The sequence below is a fragment of the Desmodus rotundus genome, chromosome 5 (assembly GCF_022682495.2).
Source record: "Desmodus rotundus isolate HL8 chromosome 5, HLdesRot8A.1, whole genome shotgun sequence".
Lineage (NCBI taxonomy): Eukaryota > Metazoa > Chordata > Mammalia > Chiroptera > Phyllostomidae > Desmodus > Desmodus rotundus.
In genome coordinates, this window is record NC_071391.1 from 139569638 (window position 1) to 139588020 (window position 18383).

Here is an 18383-nt window from a genome sequence, read left to right on the forward strand (position 1 = left end):
AATGTGGACTATACCTGTTCTGAGCTCAGGGCGAAGTATGCTGGTTCTTCTTTACCAAGTTCTGGTCCTCCCCACAGAGAGGGGGCCAGCAAGATGAAAGGGCGCAGTTAAAGTGGCAGCCAGAGGAGTGGCATTTCCAGGGTCCAGGGAGCTGTCATCGAAGAGCTCAGCGCAAGGATCTCTGAGGAACTCAAGAAGGGCCCCTGACAGGGAAGACTTGTGCCCCACCAGAGGGTACCTCTGGGAGGTGGCTGTCAGTGAGATCTTTCTGTCACCTTCCTGTCCTGGAAGAAGGGCGGAGAAGAGTAGAACCAAAGCGGGAAAAGGGATCCAGAAGCTGACCCGGCCCTTTCCCACACTGCTGCCTTCCCAGCCTGAAGAAGGCCAGAGCTGCGAAAAGGGGAGAAGGTTCAAATTAGGTAAGCGTGCAGAGAGATGATTAAAACACTAGCCTGAACATTTTAATTACTAGCATAATTCTGGGAAGCCTTCCCTCCCCGAAAACTTGCTTCCCCTGCAGATCTGCCTGCTTCGTGGCGCCCACCCTCAGCTGCTCAGACCCCAGGTCGCCAAGTCACCCTTCTGTCTTCTCTCACACCCCATCCTACCTGTCAGCGAAGCCTGCCATCTCTGCTCCAGTGTGCTCTGTGTTCTTAATGGGGGGGGGGGGGGGGGGCGGGGGGGCGGGGTCAAGTGTGTTTTGGCGTTTCTGTGTTTAATGTCCTGAATTAGTGTTGGGAAACTTTCAAGAAAATAAGAATTAGTACACTTTGTAGATTTTCTAAGTTTACAATGAAATGCTCTGTCCCTTCTTCTTATGCTTTGTCCAAATAAAGACAAAAACCTAAGAAAAGAACGAATAATTCATTAAGGTGAAATGAATATGTTTACTACCGATTCATATTTTAAAAAACCCTCACCTGAGGATATGTTTATTGATTTTAGAGAGAGAGGAAGGGAAGACTCAGAGACAGAAACATTGATGTGAGAAACATTGATTGGTTGCCTCCCCAACCGGGTATTAAACCCACAATCTAGGTACATGTCCTGATTGGGAGTCAAACCTGCAACCTTTTGGTGTATGGGACGATGCTCCAACCAACTGAGCCACACCTGCCAGGGCCTGAGATTCCATTCATATGACATGTCCAGAGAAGGCAAACCGTAGAATAGAAAGTACACTAGTGATCACCTAGGTCAGGGGGAGTGGGGGTCGGGGATGATAGCTAAGGGGTAGATCATTTCTTTGGGAGGGGGCAATAAAATATCCTAACCTTAATTGTGATGGTGGTTGCACAACTCTGTGAATATACTGAAAAGCCATTGAATTGTACAGTTTATTCAATATTTTATTTATTTATTTTTAGAGAGAGGGGAAGGGAGGGAGAGGAACATTGATGTGTGAAAGAAACACTGATAGGCTGACTCTCGTAGTCCTCCAACTGGGGGACAGAACTGTACATTTGAGCCCTGGCTGGTGTGGCTCAGTGGACTGAGCCCAGCCTGCTAACCGAGAGCTGTCCAGTTTGATTCCCAGTCAGGGCACATGCCTAGGTTGCGGGCCAGGTCCCCAGTTGGGGGCGTGCAAGAGGCAACTGATCAATAAAATGTACAAAAGAATAGTACATTTTATATGAGTAAATTGTACAGTATGCAAATTGTATATCAATAAAGTTTCTAAAAATAATTGAGTTGCAAATTTCTAAAAACATATTGATCAATCTAACAATAACCGGGGATGGGGGGAGGAGACAATGAGAGGAAGGAACTACTATAAAGAACACATGGAGAAAACCAAGGGGGAGGGTAAAGCAAGGGAGGGAGGTGGGTTTGGCTGGGTGGGGTGCGGTGAGTAGGGAAGTGGAAATGCAGACAACTGTAACTGAACAACAATAATATAATTTATAAAAAAAGAAAAAAACATATTGATGAAATTATAATGAAAAATAACAAAGAATATAGTGATTACAGCTAAACTTACCTAACAGACTCTGAGATTTGAAAAATAATTTAGTCCTTTAAGATTAAATGAGAATGTTAAAAATATTGATTATTGGTGTCAGGCAATATTGCCCTGACTGGTGTGGCTCAGCGGGTTGGGCATCATCCTGCAGAGTGAAGGGTCACCGGTTTGATTCCCAGCTGCGGCACATGCCTGGGTTGGGGGCCAGGGCTCTGGTTGGGGGTGTGCGCAAGAGACAATGGATGGATGTTTCTCTCCCTCCCTTCCTCTCTCTCTAACAATAAATAAATAAATAAAATCTTTAAAAATATATGTTGGTTATGATATTTTTCTACTGGATTATTTTTCTCTCTTCCCTTTTTCTTTCTCTCACCGAATCATGTTTTCATCTTTCTTATATTCAATACTTTTATTATTTTACATTGGTTTCAAAATCCTTTTATAATACTTCAAATAGAACTCCATGAACAAAGAACATAGAAACAAATGAAAAAAGAATTATTTTACTATGTATAGAAATTTAAGTTATTAAAATTGACATACTACAAAAACTGGTTCTAGTTAAAAGAAATATAATAGATTTTCATCATATGAATTTATCCTCAGAAAAACTTATCGCATATTAAAAAAGTCTAATTCTTCTCATTTGCTTCATCTTTAAATTGGTTTCTTAATGGAAATAAGAACCCAATATAGTGAATTGAATTTCAAACAATTTTCGAAAGCCCATTTGTCTGCTGTGCCTGAGAATTCTGTTTTTGTCTCCTTTGATTAGACCTGAAGTCTCTAATCAAATTATATCTTTTTATTTCTAAATTCTCCCTTTAACATTAGCAATTGTCACAATTCCAGGCTTGGTAACAATTTGGCTGTGCCTTATAGAAGCCTTTTCATTTTAACCTTATTTATATCAGTTCCCCATGGACCTAAAAATAATTTGGGTATGCTTTCTTTTCTCATGTGTTTTAGAAACCAAAACCAATACTGAAAAAAACCTTATGAAACAAATGATGTTTTTCTCTCTTTAAACCTTATGTTTTTATTCTATATTATCTTCTCAGTTCACCCCACTGCATAACTCTTTCTGTGAGATAGATAGAGGTCTTCGTTATTTTGAGGCCAGGGCACTGGAGAGTCAGGAACAACGGTAGAATCTATAAGGAAAGAATGAAAAGGAAGGAAAGCAATGATGAAAAGAGCCTAGAAGGCTGGAAAAGCATGTTTTGCTTGATGGGCTCTGAGAAGACAATGCTTGAAAACGTCAGATAGGCAGGCTCTCAGCACTGTGAAGTCCTGCTTTTCACACAAGAACTGTGAGACAATGACCTGAGAGACAGGAAATATAAAAAAAGGAAGAAAAGCAGACCCAAAAAAGGGTGTGGGGGATGGGCAGAATGGTAGACAGCAGAAACAGGCCAGAAACAGCCAGCAAAAAAAGTAGAACCCAGGAGGCTACAGACGGAGAACAGAGGAGCGATGAACACCGTGGAGACAGAAATGAACGAGTGAGGCGGCAGCTTTGGTGAGCCCAGCCACTGACTGGAGAGAGGACAGAAGGCAGGAACCTCAGGCAGCAGATGGACCAGCCCCCAGCTCTGGGGAGGCTGAGAGGATGGATGGAAAGGGAGAGAAGATCAGCGCATACACTCAGACAGTTCTGGCACCACGGCGGGACAACTTCACAGTCGGGGTGCAGTGGAGAAAAGTAGGTGGGGGAAAGGTTTATAGAGGGTTGTGACAAACTAAACTGCTTATTCTTCTTTCTACCATTTTCTTTATTATGCAATTCCCATCTTGTTTGAAGACAAGAAATTACAAGGCATAATAGGAAATAGGGCATAGATGAATTTGGTTAAAATGGAAGATTCATACAGGGGACCAGTGCAGAAAAGACTAGACATCTGGGGCAGAATCAGACTGTGAAAGTCCTCAGCTGTCAGGGTAAGGAACTGGGCCCCAGCAAGGGGAAAGGAAGAGTTTTCAGCCGGGAAGTAAAATGATGAGCATGGTGCTTTAGGGAGAAAAATTTACCAAACAAAAGATGGAAAGGAGGGAAAGGGAAATCAGAGGTAAGAAGTGTAGTTAGAAAGCTAAGGTGCTTGTGGTTTAGAACAAAGACATTAGAGATGGGCATGTAAGGCAATTCTGCTTCTGAAAATTCATATGCTAAGGAAATAATTATGTATACAAAGATTTAACTACTAAACATGCTTACTGCAAAAATGTTTCCAAAACACTTTGAAGAGCATTTTAGCAGCTAAATCTTTGCACACAATGTTCATTATTTCCTAAAGTTCTATCTGTAGAGTAAAAATCTCCAACCTTGCTAATAAAAATAAAGCATTATGATCTTTCTTAGATCCTCAATACTAAAATGACTAGCAGAGGTATAGCTATACATACACACACAATGCTATATCAACTCCTGAAGACAGGAACATCAGTGCAAAGCTCAAATATATTGGTATTAGAATTCAGAAGAAATTATAGTGTCCCATAGATACTGGAGGCTTCCTCCATGATCATCATCTAAATTGACATGGGAACAGGGTTGATAGCTCAATTGAAGGAGAGTAAGAAACCTTCAGAGGGAATGTTAGGGGCAATTACTTAATTTTTCACATCTATATCTTTAAACTACACTGTAAATTCAATGAAAGTAGAGTCATAACACCACCCAAATAAAAGAAATAGGATTTTTACACTCTTCCAACAGAAATATTTTCCCTCATTGGGCCCTTCCTGACCCAATTCCAGTGGTCAGTGAATCCCTCGCTGCTGGCTTGTACGCAGGTTACCTAAACTAATGACTGCTGTGAGGGGTCTGGAATCACCCCGACTGAATTAAACCCAGCAGAGCCCTGGCTGCTGAGGATGGGGCTCCATCAGTGTGCCCCTCGAGTCTTGTAACCACTACATTATTTTCAAGGAGTGGACAGATGTTGGTAGAATGAATATCTTAAAAATGAAATTGAAGCCTATGAGAGCAGAATTTAAACATCAAGAGAAACTGTATTGTACTGTAGTTAAAAAATCTTTGCAGATATGATCCCAGAACTGCTGACAATGGTTTGAAAATCTTGAAGAACAGATGAAATATCAAAAGACAAGACACGTGTAGACAGCACTATAAGATGGGGGGGTGGTGAGGGGTGAGTAGATGAACTCTGTCAATGAATACATTAACTACAGGACAGTGGTCTTCAACTTTTGAGTATTAGGGAGACATCTTTAATTTATTTTTAATTTTTCAATTACAGTCTACATTCAATATTATTCTGTATTCGTTTCAGATGTACAGCAAAGTAGTTAGAGAATAATATCATTAACAGAGTGGTCCTCCTCATGCTTCAAGCACCCATCTGGTCCTATACATTCTTATTATGATATTATTGACTATATTTCCTAGGCTGTAACCTACATCTCTGTGACTATTCTGTAACTACCAGTCTGCGCTACTTGATCTCTTCACATTTCTCAGCCAGCCCCTAACCCCCTCCCTTCTCTGGTATCTATGAGTAGTGAGATTTTTATCTATTGATGAGAAGGAGAGAGGGAAAAAGGGAGAGGGAGAGAGAGAGAGGGAGGGAGGGAGAGAGAGAGAAATTTGTTGTTCCAATTATTTCTTCATTCACTAATTCTTGTGTGTGCCCTGACCAGAGATTGAACCTGCAACCTTGGCCCCTGGCTTATCTGGACCTTGCTCTAACTACCTGAATTTACCAGGCCAAGGTAAGAAGACACTTTTAAATACTATAGTTCTTCACGGCATATGTGACTGGATTGAAAGACTCAAAGTTACATTAAACATGTCAGAAATAATTACAAGCTAGTAGCTACCCCAGGATAAACATGTATGACAGTCACTGTATAGTGGACATCTCTTGCTTTGGGTTCCCAGCCTCTATTCTTCATTCTTCTGGGGAAAACAGCACGCCAGAACGCCCCCAGAGAGTCACTTCTCCTCTGTTCTCAACCAATGTGGTTGTAGGGCTGGGGGTGCTTCCTAAGTTACCAAGCAATTCCCACCCCCTTGGCTGCAGTGATTGGTCCAAATCTGGCCAATAAGAGTGAGAATCAAGATATTTGTTTGGCTGTGGGAGGGAAAGGCTCTTTCCTTCTGAATTTGAAACTGAATGGATGTAGAAAAGAGACCTGTGGCCATTTAGGCACCCAGGGTGGGGTTGGGGGGGAGGGGGGAGCAGTGGAATCTGGAACTGCCAGGAGCCGAAAGTGGGAGAGGTAACATTGTGTGTGACACACCAAGTTACACCAGAAAATGTATTCCCCTCGACTTTCGGTTATGAGAGCTGTGTTGATTACACCTTCTTATTGTCTAGTATTTTTGATGCTCTGGCATTTGGGGCTTTGATCCTGGAGAGACTGCCCCTCCCAGGGCTAGCAGCTAAGTGCTAGAGATTGCAATGACTCCCTCCGCCTCCCGCCCCCAACATGCCTTTGATATATTGAATACAAATCATCAAATTCAGCGACCACATCCCTAATCATCTCCTTTATCAAACTCTTACACACCAAGACGGTATTCCCCTAAATTACCCCAGGGCCAAGTACCAGACAACTGGAGACCTCTCTGTAGCCTACAGCCTACTGAAATTAATCTAACTATCCAATCCTAAACTTAGGGGGCATATTTCCCCTGCTTTGCCCATTTCTTCCTTCAAAAACCTTAATAAAAGTCTGGGCCCTGCTCACCCCTCCCATCCCTCTCAGCCCTCAGACCACTGGGTTGTTTCCAGTTTGGGGCTATTACAAATAAAATTGCTATGAACGTTCCTGTGTAGTTTCTTTGTGAATGTGTGTCTTCACCTCTGGGGCAAATGCATAAGCATACAATGTCTGGGTTGTATGGTAAGTGATGTTTAGTAATGGTAATTGTCAGTTTTATAAGAAACTGACAATTTTCCAGACTGAGTGTATCATTTTACATTCTTACCGGCAATGTACGTATTAGAGATTCAGTTTCTACACCCTTATCAGCATTTGATGTGATCATTATTTTTTATTTTATTTATTTAATATTCTAATAGGTGTGTCATGGTACCTTATTGTGGTTTTAACTTACATTTTCTTTTTTTAAATATGGACTTTATTTATTTTTAGAGAGAGGGGAAGGGAAGGAGAAGGAGAGTGAGAGAAACATCGATGTGTGGTTGCCTCTTGCATGCCCCCCACTGACAACCTGGCCCTGCAACCCAGGCATATGCCCTGACTGGGAATTGAACCGGCGACCCTTTGGTTCACAGCCCACACTCATCCACTGAGCTACACCAGCCAGGTTAATTTACATTTTCATAATGGTTAATGATGTTGAATAGCTTTCTCTGTGAATCTTACAGATATTTTTTAAATGATCTCTAAAAATCCACCAAAACTTAAAACAATATTACTTCTGGGGAAGGTGAGAAGGAGCTAATATTAATGATGAATGTAAAATTGGACTTAAAATGTATCTGTAATATGTGACATTTTAGAAAAATTATTTGTGTAATTAACTGTTAACAAAACACACACACACAGTGATGAACAGTTTGTACATGGAAAGAACTCAGACTTCCAATCAGATAGACTTGCGTTTAAATTACTTTAGGTGGTTGATTTTAACTTCTCTTAGTCTCACTTTTTTTTTACCTGTAAAATGGTGATAATAACAATCACCTCACATGATTGTTGTGAGGATTTAATTAAATTAGATGATATATTAAAAGGGCTTAGGCAAGTGGCAGAAGAGAGTTACTTAATAAATAGTAAGCTATTGTTCCTCCTAAAAATGAGGCCTCGTTATTTTCTTTACTGCTTAGTTTATTTAGACCTTTGACTCCTGTTCACCTCTAGTAAATGGACTAGGGTTCATGTTATAGGAAATGCTTCATGCTATAACATGCTTAGTGATCTTATTCCGTGCTTCCTACATGAGTAATAGATTATTACACTCTCAGGTTGTACAAAGTCAACACCAGCAGGTCCCTAGAAAACTCTTGTTCTTTGAGGTCCCAGAAATGCGTGAAAATAACTATAATGCTTGACAAAGCTTGTTTCTATGTCACTGTCACTGCTGGGTCAAATCACCAACGGCCTGTAATCTTCACCAAAGAGTAAAGAGCAATCATTTAACCTGAAGAATGACCAAACAGGTTTGAGCAGGACTGTCTGCTTCTCTGAAGCAACTTCACATTCCAAGATAAAATCTCATTCAGATGTTCAAAAGGAAATGTGCGTTCTATGCACTATGTGATAAATGAAGATATCACGTCACCGAAAGTTCGTCTCCCTATGAGCTAGGTCTCCAACATGAGTTAGTCCACTCTAGCGTATCTAGGATTCTTTGCTACTGGAGATGAACCAGAGTGACATCAACAGCATTTTTTTATGTGCCAACACCTTACATTTCCAATTCATGGAGGGAATTTAATTAAACTGTAATGTATCAATTATCTATGTTTACCTGAACAAATATAAGTGATCACATTTCTAGAAATGTTAGTGCAGATCATGAGGATGAACTTGGGGAATCTTGTTCAGATAATTAAGGAGAAAAGAGGAAACAAGGGAAGGCAAATAAGAGAAATAAGAGGTAAGACTATTGGATCATCTTCATGCTCACCCTAGTTAGGACATCACCAATGAAACAACAAAAGGGAACATGAATTTCAATGTTGTAACTGTGATATGTAAAATAATAATTTTAATTCTCTTTTTATTTTATTGATTATGCTGTTACAGTTGTCACAATTTTTCCCCTTTGTTCCCCTCCACCCAGCACCCCGTACTCCCTCAGGCAACCCCCACACCATTGTTCAGGTCCATGGGTCATGCATAGGTTCTTTGGCTACTCCATCTCCTATACTGTACTTTACATCCCATGACTGTTCTGTAATTACCTATTTCTACTTCTTAATCCCCTCACCTCCTCACCCATTCCCCCACAACCCCCCCAATCTGACAACCATCAAAGCACTCCCTGTATCCATGCTTCTGTCTCTGCTCCTCTTGTTTGCTTAGTTTGTTTTTTTAGATTCAACTGTTGATAGATATGAATATGCCATTTTATTGTTCATAGTTTTGCTCTTTTTCTTTTTCTTAAATAAGTCCCTTTAACATTTCATACAATAATGGTTTGGTGATGATGAACTCCTTTAGATTTTTCTTGTCTGGGAAGCTCTCTATCTGCCCTTTGATTCTAAATGGTAGCTTTGCTGGGTAGAGCAATCTTGGCTGTAGGTCCCTGCTCTTCGTGACTTTGAATATTTCTTGCCAATCCCTTCTAGCCTGCAAAGATTCTTTTGAGAAATCAGCTGACAGTCTTATGGGAATTCCCTTGTAGATAACTAACTTATTTTCTCTTGCTGCTTTTAAGATTCTCTCTTTATCTTTAACATTTAGCATTTTAATTATGGTGTGTCTTGTAGTGGGCCTCTTTGCATCCTTCTTGTTTGGGACTCTTTGCTTCCTGGACTTGCATAGCTATTTTTTTCCAGAATAGATCTTTCATTTTTTTTTCCAAATAGATTTCCAATTTCTTGCTCTTTCTCTTCTCTTTCTGGCACCCCTATGATGCAAATGTTGGATCACTTGAAATCATCCCACTGCTTACACTTCCTCGTTTTTTTGGATTCTTTTTTTCTTCTTGTTGTTCTGATTGGTTGTTTTTTGCTTCCTTCTGTTCCATATCATTGATTTGATTTTCAGCTTCATCCACTCTACTGCTGTTTCCCTGTAATATTTTTTTGTTTTAATTGTGTATGTTTCATTTCTGACTGGATCTTTTTTATGATCTTGAGGTCCTCACTAAGTTCCTTGAGCATCCTTATAACCAGTGTTTGAACTCTGCATCTGATAGATAGCTTATCTCATTTTGTTTAGCTCTTTTTCAGGAGTTTTCACCTGTTCTTCCACTTGGGCCATATTTTTTTGTCTCCTGGTTTTGGCAGGCTCCCTGTGTTTTTTTCTATGTATAAGGTAGAATGCTATGATCCCCTGTCCTGTTAGTGTGGCCTAATGTAGTAGGTGTCCTGTAGGGTCCAGTGGCACAGCCTCCCCTATCACCAAGCCTGGGTACTTGAGGTGTGCCCCTCGTGTGGGCTGAGTACACTGTCCTCTTGTAGTTGAGCCTTGATTGCTGTTGGCAGGTCAATGGAGGGCATTTACCCAAGTCAGTCAGCTGCAAGGACTGGCTGTGACCACTTACCTCCAACCTCTGCCCTCCATGGAGGATCAACTGTGCAGGGGTAGGGTGGTGGTGCTCTGACATAGTCTGTAGCTGCCCACTGGGTGGGTAGGCTCTGGGGTTTCTCAGGTGGTGCAGGCCATGGTCAGCCCCCACTTATGTTTTTTCTGGGGCCATGCTACCTGAGTTATAAAGCAATCTGAAGTGGCTGCTAATTGTACAGAGCTTGGAGATTCCCAGACAAAGCCAAGCTGTGAATGTAGGCTGGGTGCTACTAGTGCCAGGCCTGGGACCCCTTAGCAAGACGTATAGAGGCTGGGAGCTCTCTGAGGTAGCTGTTGCTTGTGAGAGGATTCAGGAAGTTGTAAAGCATGAGCCAAGATCAGCCATTCATATGGAATGCAGCTTGGGTGGGCCAGTAAGTTGCGGGGGATGAGTTTTCTGGGGATCTCCAGGGTAGGGCCAACAGTGTTAGCCAGGTTGACGGATTCTCAGATGTAGCACCAGGCTGCTGGCTCTGTGGCTCTGTGGAGAGAGGGTTCAGGAAAAGGACAATGGCCTCTTCCCACCTTTCTTTCTGGGAAAAAGTTGTCTCCCAGATCTCACCTTGATGCCAGACACTTCAGTTTCTCCCTGCTTGTCAGTGGTGCCTTTCAAGTGAGTCTAAGTAGTTGGGTCCCTGTGTGGATTTTTTAACAGGAACCTCTTGGGACTCCAGAAGTTTCTTCCACCGACAGAGTCTCCCCTGGTTTTTGCAGCTAGAAGTTTTGGCACTTATCTTCCTGGCACTGGCACCCTGGACTGGGGGGCCTGGTGTGGGCCTGGGACTCCTCACTCCTGAGATATCCCTCCTGTGATTTTATCCACCACACTTGTATGTGGGACCAGTCCATTCTGTTTCTCTGCCCCTCCTACCAGTCTGGATGGGTGTGGTTTCTTTAATTCCATAGATGTCAGACTTCTATTCAGTTTGATTTCTGATGGTTCTGAGTGATGATTGTTTTATATTTCAGTTGTAATTTTGATGTGGTTGTGCAAGAAGGCAAGCCGAGTTTACCTATGCCACCATCTTGACCAGAAGTCTGAGGAGTAGCTGTAAAATAGTAATTATAATAATAAAATAATATCTTTTATAAATCAAAAGAATAATGCATTTATTGGTGTCACAACATTTATTGGTGTAACAAACAGAATTGTGTAAAGTGAGAAAAGTTTTAAAAAGTGGCCAAGATCACAAAGCTAATTCTTCTTAAAGTGAAACCTGAACCCAGGTCCTCTAATTAATGGTTCAGTATGCTTTCCATTAGATTTATTAGTCCATGAAATAAGCATATGATTTATCATTTAACTTCTCTGTACCTACTCTACTCATCTTTAAAATAGATTGTCATAACAAATTGGGAGGTGGTCATGAGCATCTGAGGGCTATTTTTAATATTCCACAAAAGAACAGTGATACTGTTATTTCATAATAGTGATACTGGTTATTACAGGGTGTGCCCCAAATGTTATTGCAGCACCTGTGAGACACATAGAGTGTGTACTCTGCCTGGCAACAGTTCAGAGCAGCAAAGTGTACTCAATGGGATCCTTGTGCTGAAAAGGTTGGAAACCTTTTCAAAAGACTGGACTAGGGGGTTATGTTGCTTTAGCAGTGGCAGAGTGAACTCTGTGTTCACTTCTCCTGCTGTCTACACCTTATCTGAAAAACCAGACCTAGGAGATGAGTCAGAGTTTGAAAAGGGTTCACAGCTTCATCCGGGAATTGTAGGTGAAGATAGCTGGACTCATAAAGATCATAATACAGATGACAAGTCCTCTGGAAGGCAGAAGAAACAGACTCTTAGGCCTCCAGGCCAAAAGACTAAAAGCCTGTGCTTAGTTTTATTAGGTTTTATTTCTTTTTCCATAAACTCACATATTTTTGATTCAGACTTGTTTCTTAGGCTTCGAGGCCTGACACAGATTGAGACAAAAGCTCATGCTGTTCCACACTTTGCTGTTGGGGGATTTGGCCATGAATATATCCCTTTTTAATTTTTCCTTAAAGATGTAAATTTATCACTTCCCCCACAAGCCTTGTGTTTCTTTTCTTTTTTCTTTTTCTTTTTTAAAAAGATTTTCGTTTATTTACTTTCACAGAGAGGGGAACGGAGGGAGAGAGGGAGAGAAATATCAATCAGTTACTTCTTGCTCACCCCAAATTGGGGTCCTGGCCCACAACCCAGGCTCGTGCCCTGACTGGGAATCAAACCAGAGACCCTTTGGTTTACAGGCCGGTGCTCAATCCACAGAACCACACCAGCCAGGCCTCTTTTCTTTTCAATAGCAAATTATTAACATGAGATTTAATTACAATATTGAGGTAACATAATATCTTAGTTAGGTTAAAGATATATAAATTCTGCCCTGCTTGGTGTAGCTCAGTGGATTGAGGATGGGCTGTGAACCAAAGGGTCGCTGGTTCTATTCCCAGTCAGGGCACATGCCTGGGTTGCAGGCAAGATCCCCAGTGAAGGCCACATGAAAGGTAACCACACACTGATGTTTCTCTCCCTCTCTTTCTCCCTCCCTTCTCCTCGCTCTAAAAATAAATAAAATAAAACCTTAAAAAAAGATATATAAATTCTTAATTTAATCAAATTTTAGGCATTTTGTTTGGATAATTTGAATGATTCTTTTCTTTTTCTTTTTTAAAATTTTTAAAAAAGATTTTATGATTTATTTTTAGAGAGAGGGGAAGGGAGGGAGAAAGAGAGGGAGAGAAACATCAATGTGTGGTTGCCTCTCACCTGCCCCCTACTGGGGACCTGGCCCACAACCCTGGCCTGTGCCCTGACCTTCTGCTTTGTGGGATGATGCCCAACCAACGGAGCCACACTGGTCGGTGATCCAGTCTCTTTGACAACAATAACAGCGGTATAAGAAAAGGCAGAGGGAAGTGTTATAGACTAAAATAGTCTTAAGAGACATATTAACCAAATGCAATGCGCAGACCTTGCTCAGATCTTGAATAAGGAAACACTGTAAGAGGATATTTTTTAGACAATTGAGGAAAACTGAACGTGGATTGAGTATTAGAAAAAATAAGAGTTTATTAATTTTGTTGGCTATAATAATGGTATTGAGATTACGTTTTTAAAGTCCGGTAGAAACACATACAGAAGTATTTAAAGGAGGAAGGGCACGCTGCCGGAGTTTGCTTTACAGCAGTACTGCACACAAGAACAACAGAACTGTGGGGAGGGAAATGGATGAAAGAAAAATGGCAGAAAGCTGATGGTCGCTGAAGTTAGGTGAGGAGCTCCTGGGCTATACTTTTATGGATGTTTGAAAATTTCCACAATAAAAGTCAAAAATAGTAATTGATTATTACATTAAAAAGTGATTTAAAGCTATTAAAGTATAAGACATACATAAAGTCTTCAGAATTATTTTTCTCCAGTGTTGAGATGCTCTCTATATACAAGGAATCTAAAAGCAAGCAAGAGGCTAGATGAAGTCAGGACATTGGATAGAAAAACATCTCATTTAATTTATTAACTTTTACAATATTTATTCCCTTTCCCAAGCAAAGACACCAAATCACACAATACAGGTCCCTACCTTTTTGGGTTTTTGTTTTTTGTTTTTGTTTTTGCATTATAATTGTACTCTTCCGAGGCTAGATTTAAATCAGGACAATAGCAAAATTTACAGTATAGCAAATCTTACTTGGTTCTGATGTTAATACAATGTTAATTTTGTATTACCAAAAGCAGAGAATATCCATGTAACACAGCCTGTTTATAGTACCATCAAATGCCATAACCTGATTTATAAAATGTTAATTGCCATGAGGAAGCAATCAGACAAATCCAGAACATGGAATATTTCTATAGCCAAATGACCTGAACTCTTCAAAAAAGTCAGTCATTAAAAAAATAAAAAAGATGATCAGGAACTACTATAAAGGACAGAAGGCCAAAACCAAGGGGGAGCGTGGAAGCAAGGGAGGGAGGTGGATTTGAATGCAGTTGGGGAGGGGAGAAAATGCAGACAACTGTGATTGAACAACAATAAAATAAATAAATAAATAAAATTATTTTTTTTAAAAGATGAGAAGTCTATTTTAGATTAAGAGACTAAACAGCCATAACAACAAAAACAATACATGAACCCTGACCAAATCTCAGTTCAGGAGGAAAAACAGCTATAAATACTTTAGAAACAACTGGGGAAGTATAAATAGGGACTGGATATTAGGTGATATGGAATTATTGCTAATTTTCTTATATATGATAATGATGTTATGGTTTTGTAAATAATTGCACTTAATCTTAGGGTGACCATGCTGAAGAATTTAGGAGCAAGACACTTTCAAATAGATTAACCTGCTTCCAACTAACTTAACACTGCTAACATGAACTTTCTCTTAACAACAGAATGAGAATGACTTGGAAAATTTTAGATAATTGACAAGATAGAGAAATACTTTTCTGGCATAAGTACAAATCTTTTGACTTAGTGACGGGTTAAAGCAAGTAATTAAATAAACGATCTGGCTGTCCTCTTCCTGAGTTCTTCAAGTACAGGATGAAGTATAATATACGTGGTAACACTACCAGTTTTTAGAATGAGTGACCTTTGAAGTAAATTAAAGTTCTACTCAAAATATTCCCAAGGTGCCATTGTGCTCATTAACTTAGAGACTGCAGATACAAATAACTGCATTTTAAGGGAATTCAAGGAAATTATTCTTAAGTGTAAATTCTGGACAGAAAAGAGTTCATTATTTTTATTATTTTATTTCAATTACTAGTAGACACTGTTTTCCCTCTCGGCTCAAGTATGATGCATAGTTATGAACAGGGGTGTATTTTAAAAGCCATTGTATTATTACTCCATAACGATTTTCCACCCCTTTCCATCCAAGCACAGAAGCTAAATCAGGTCCAAATGAAATGCTATTATTCCTCCAGGAGACATCTCAACTGGATACCAACTGGGACTTCAGTTTTCCTGAAGTTTTCAAAAATTCTACGTAAACAGAGCTTGGGCTTTGGAGATAGGTTCGCGTATGCCTAATCCTAGTTCTGACACATGATAGGTAAATTTGGACAAATAACTTAATTTTTAAAACAACTTAGAGAAGTTGCAAGGTGTAATATAAGTATCTCAAATGTACAGTTTGAGGATTTTTAGTAAATTTATATAGCTGTGCAACCATTACCAAAATCTAGTCACCCCATAAAGTTCTCTCATGCCTGTTTGCAGCCAAACCTGGCTCCCAGCCCCAGCAATCACTGGTCTGCTTTCTCTATCTAAATTTGCCTTTTATAGAAATTTCATATAAATGAAATTGTACGATATGTAGTGTTTTGTGTCTAGTATAGTGTTTTTTAGCTTCATCCATGTTATATCAAGTACTGTTTCATTGTATTGCCAAGTACTATTTCATTACATGGATATACTACACAGTTTACTCATTCACAGATTACTGGACATTTGGGTTGTTTCCACTTTTTGCCTATTACAAGTAAAACTGCTATGAATATTTGTATAACAGTCTGTGGATATGTCTTTTCCTTTCTCTTGGGTATATACTCCGAATTGGAATGCTGAATATGATCATTTTATGTTTAACTTTTTGAAAGATGACCACACTATTTTCTAAAGTGGCTGTCTCACTCCACATTTCGACCAGCAATGTATGAGGGTTGCAGTTTCTCCACATCTCCACCACTGTGTTATTTTCTGTCTTTTTAATTATATCCATTCTAATGAGTATCAAGCAGTATCTCGTTACGATTTTAATTTGAATTTTCCTAATGATTAATGATGTTGAGCACTTTTTCTTGTGCATATTAGCCATTCATAAATCTTCTTTGGTAAAATATACATTCAAATATTTTTTCTTTTTTTTAAAGATTTTATTTATTTATTTTTTAGAGAGAGGGAAAGGAGGGAGAAAGAAAGGGAAAGAAACAGGATGGACAAGAGAAACAACCACCAGTTGCCTCTTGCACACCCCCAAATGGGGACCTGGCCTGCAATCCAGACATGTGCCTTAACTGGGAATCGAACTGGGGCCCTTTTTGTCCATAGGCCGGCGCTCAACCCACTAAGCCACCAGCCAGGGCTACATTCAAATATTTTGCCCACTTTTAAATTAGACAATTTGTCTTATTATTATGTGTTCTTAGTGTATTCTGGATATAAGTCCTTTGTTGGATATGTGATTTGCAAATATTTTTCTCCTACTCTGTGACTTGTCCTTTTGTTTTCTTTCTTTTTTAAAAAAGATTTTATTCATCCATTTATAGAGAGAGGGGGATGGAAGGAGAAAGAGAGAAAGAAGGGGAGAGAAACTTCGATCTGAGCCTTGCCAGGTAGCTTAGCTGGTTAGCGTGTCATCTCAATAAGCCAAAGTTGCAGGTTCAATCCCTGGTCAGGGCACATATAGGAGTCAACCTATGAATGCATCAATAAGTGGAACAAAAAATCGATGTTTCTCTCTCTCTCTCTCTCTCCCACTTCCTCTCTCTCTCTCAAATCAATCAATAAATTTTAAAAAATAGAAACATCAATGTGAGAAACATTGATTCATTGCCTGTCGCCCACCCCCAGCTGGGTACCTGGTCTGTAACGCAGGCATGTGACCTGACCAAGAATTCAACCAGTGACCCCTCAGTTAGTGGGATGATGCCCAATCCACTGAGCCACACCAGTCAGGGCTATTCAGATTTCCTGATGCTCTTGTGAATGAAATTGTTTTCCCAATTTCATTTTCAGATTGTTCACTAATGACATATATAAATATATTAATTTCTGTATGTAGATCTCATATCTTATAATGTTGCTAGACTTAATCTTTTAAAACCCCCATTTCCTCATGTGTAAAATGGAGATACCCAACTGGTAAGGTTTTGTGTGGAATAATATACATAAATCTCATCTGAAGTCTGGAAATGAAGCCCTGCACCCCCCCACACCCCACCCCCCCGCCAAATACAACCACCTAAAATGTGGGGCCACAGTATTTAGAGAAAAGTGAAATGACTACAATGCACCTGGTATAGAGGCAGGAACAGTCACCAATAGATTATCTCTGAGTTTGCATAACCAAGGGATTTTGCTGCCTTTTCATTAGTGTAGTGAATAGATGATTGTTGATATTGTCTACCATCTGTATGTATTGTTCTTATAAGCAGAAAAACACAACAGGTGTTATTTCTTAAAAATTAAAAATTAAACCCTGGCTGGTGGGGCACAGTGGGTTGAGCATCATTCCACAAACCGAAAGGTCACCTGTTTGATCCCCGGTTTGGGCACATTCATGGGTTGTGGGCCAGGACAGGCCAGGTCCCCAGTCCAGGACATGTGATAGGCAACTGGCCAATGCTTCTCTCCCACACATTGATGTTTCTCTCCCTCTCTTTCTCCCTTCCTTCCCCTCTCTCTAAAAAGAAATGAAATCTTTATTTAAAAAGTCAAAATTAGTACTTCAAAAGAATAAAGGTAGGGGCATTAGGGGTAGAGAGCACATTTAAAAGCAGGGAACTAAAAAATAGTGAGGAATAGCGTACAGAAATAAAATGGAGTCACTATGGTCAAGCTGCTAAATTACTAAAAAGTAGGCTGAGGCATGAGGAAATGATTCTATTCTTGCCTTAACTAGCCTGGGGACTTAAACTTTTAAACTTTTCAGTTGTGTTTCAATGTCTGGATGTGTATTAATTCCATAGATAACCATCTCAACAATTTAGGAAAGAATGTCCCATTATTCAGACCACTAGACACTTGGAAGATTATCACCTTGGACTAACCCAGCAACTAAGAAGGCAGGACTGATTCTTCTCAAAAATGTCCTTTTTTACTTTAAGAAGTCTCAGCTTTTCTTTCTCCTTTGAAACACCCTGGATATTAACTAGCTATTTTTTCAGTTTGCAAACCCTAAGCCCCTTGAGTAAATCTTTGTCCTTTATTTCTAGCCACAACCTCCTGATTCTTTGTGAATTTGGTTGACAATTGCTACCACTGAATGGATGCTTTTTCTATGCAGGTAGCTTTCTTCTTAAAACACAGAAATAGATTATCCCCATACACACAGAAGGGTATGCCCAAATTGGAGAACTCTTGAGTGGCAGGGCCAGATTTGAAACCTAGGTCGTGTGATTTCAAAGCTGAGGCTCTGGGTTGAAATGGGTGCATACACTGAAGATGTGTGATAAAAAGTGTTCCTGCTGGAAAAAG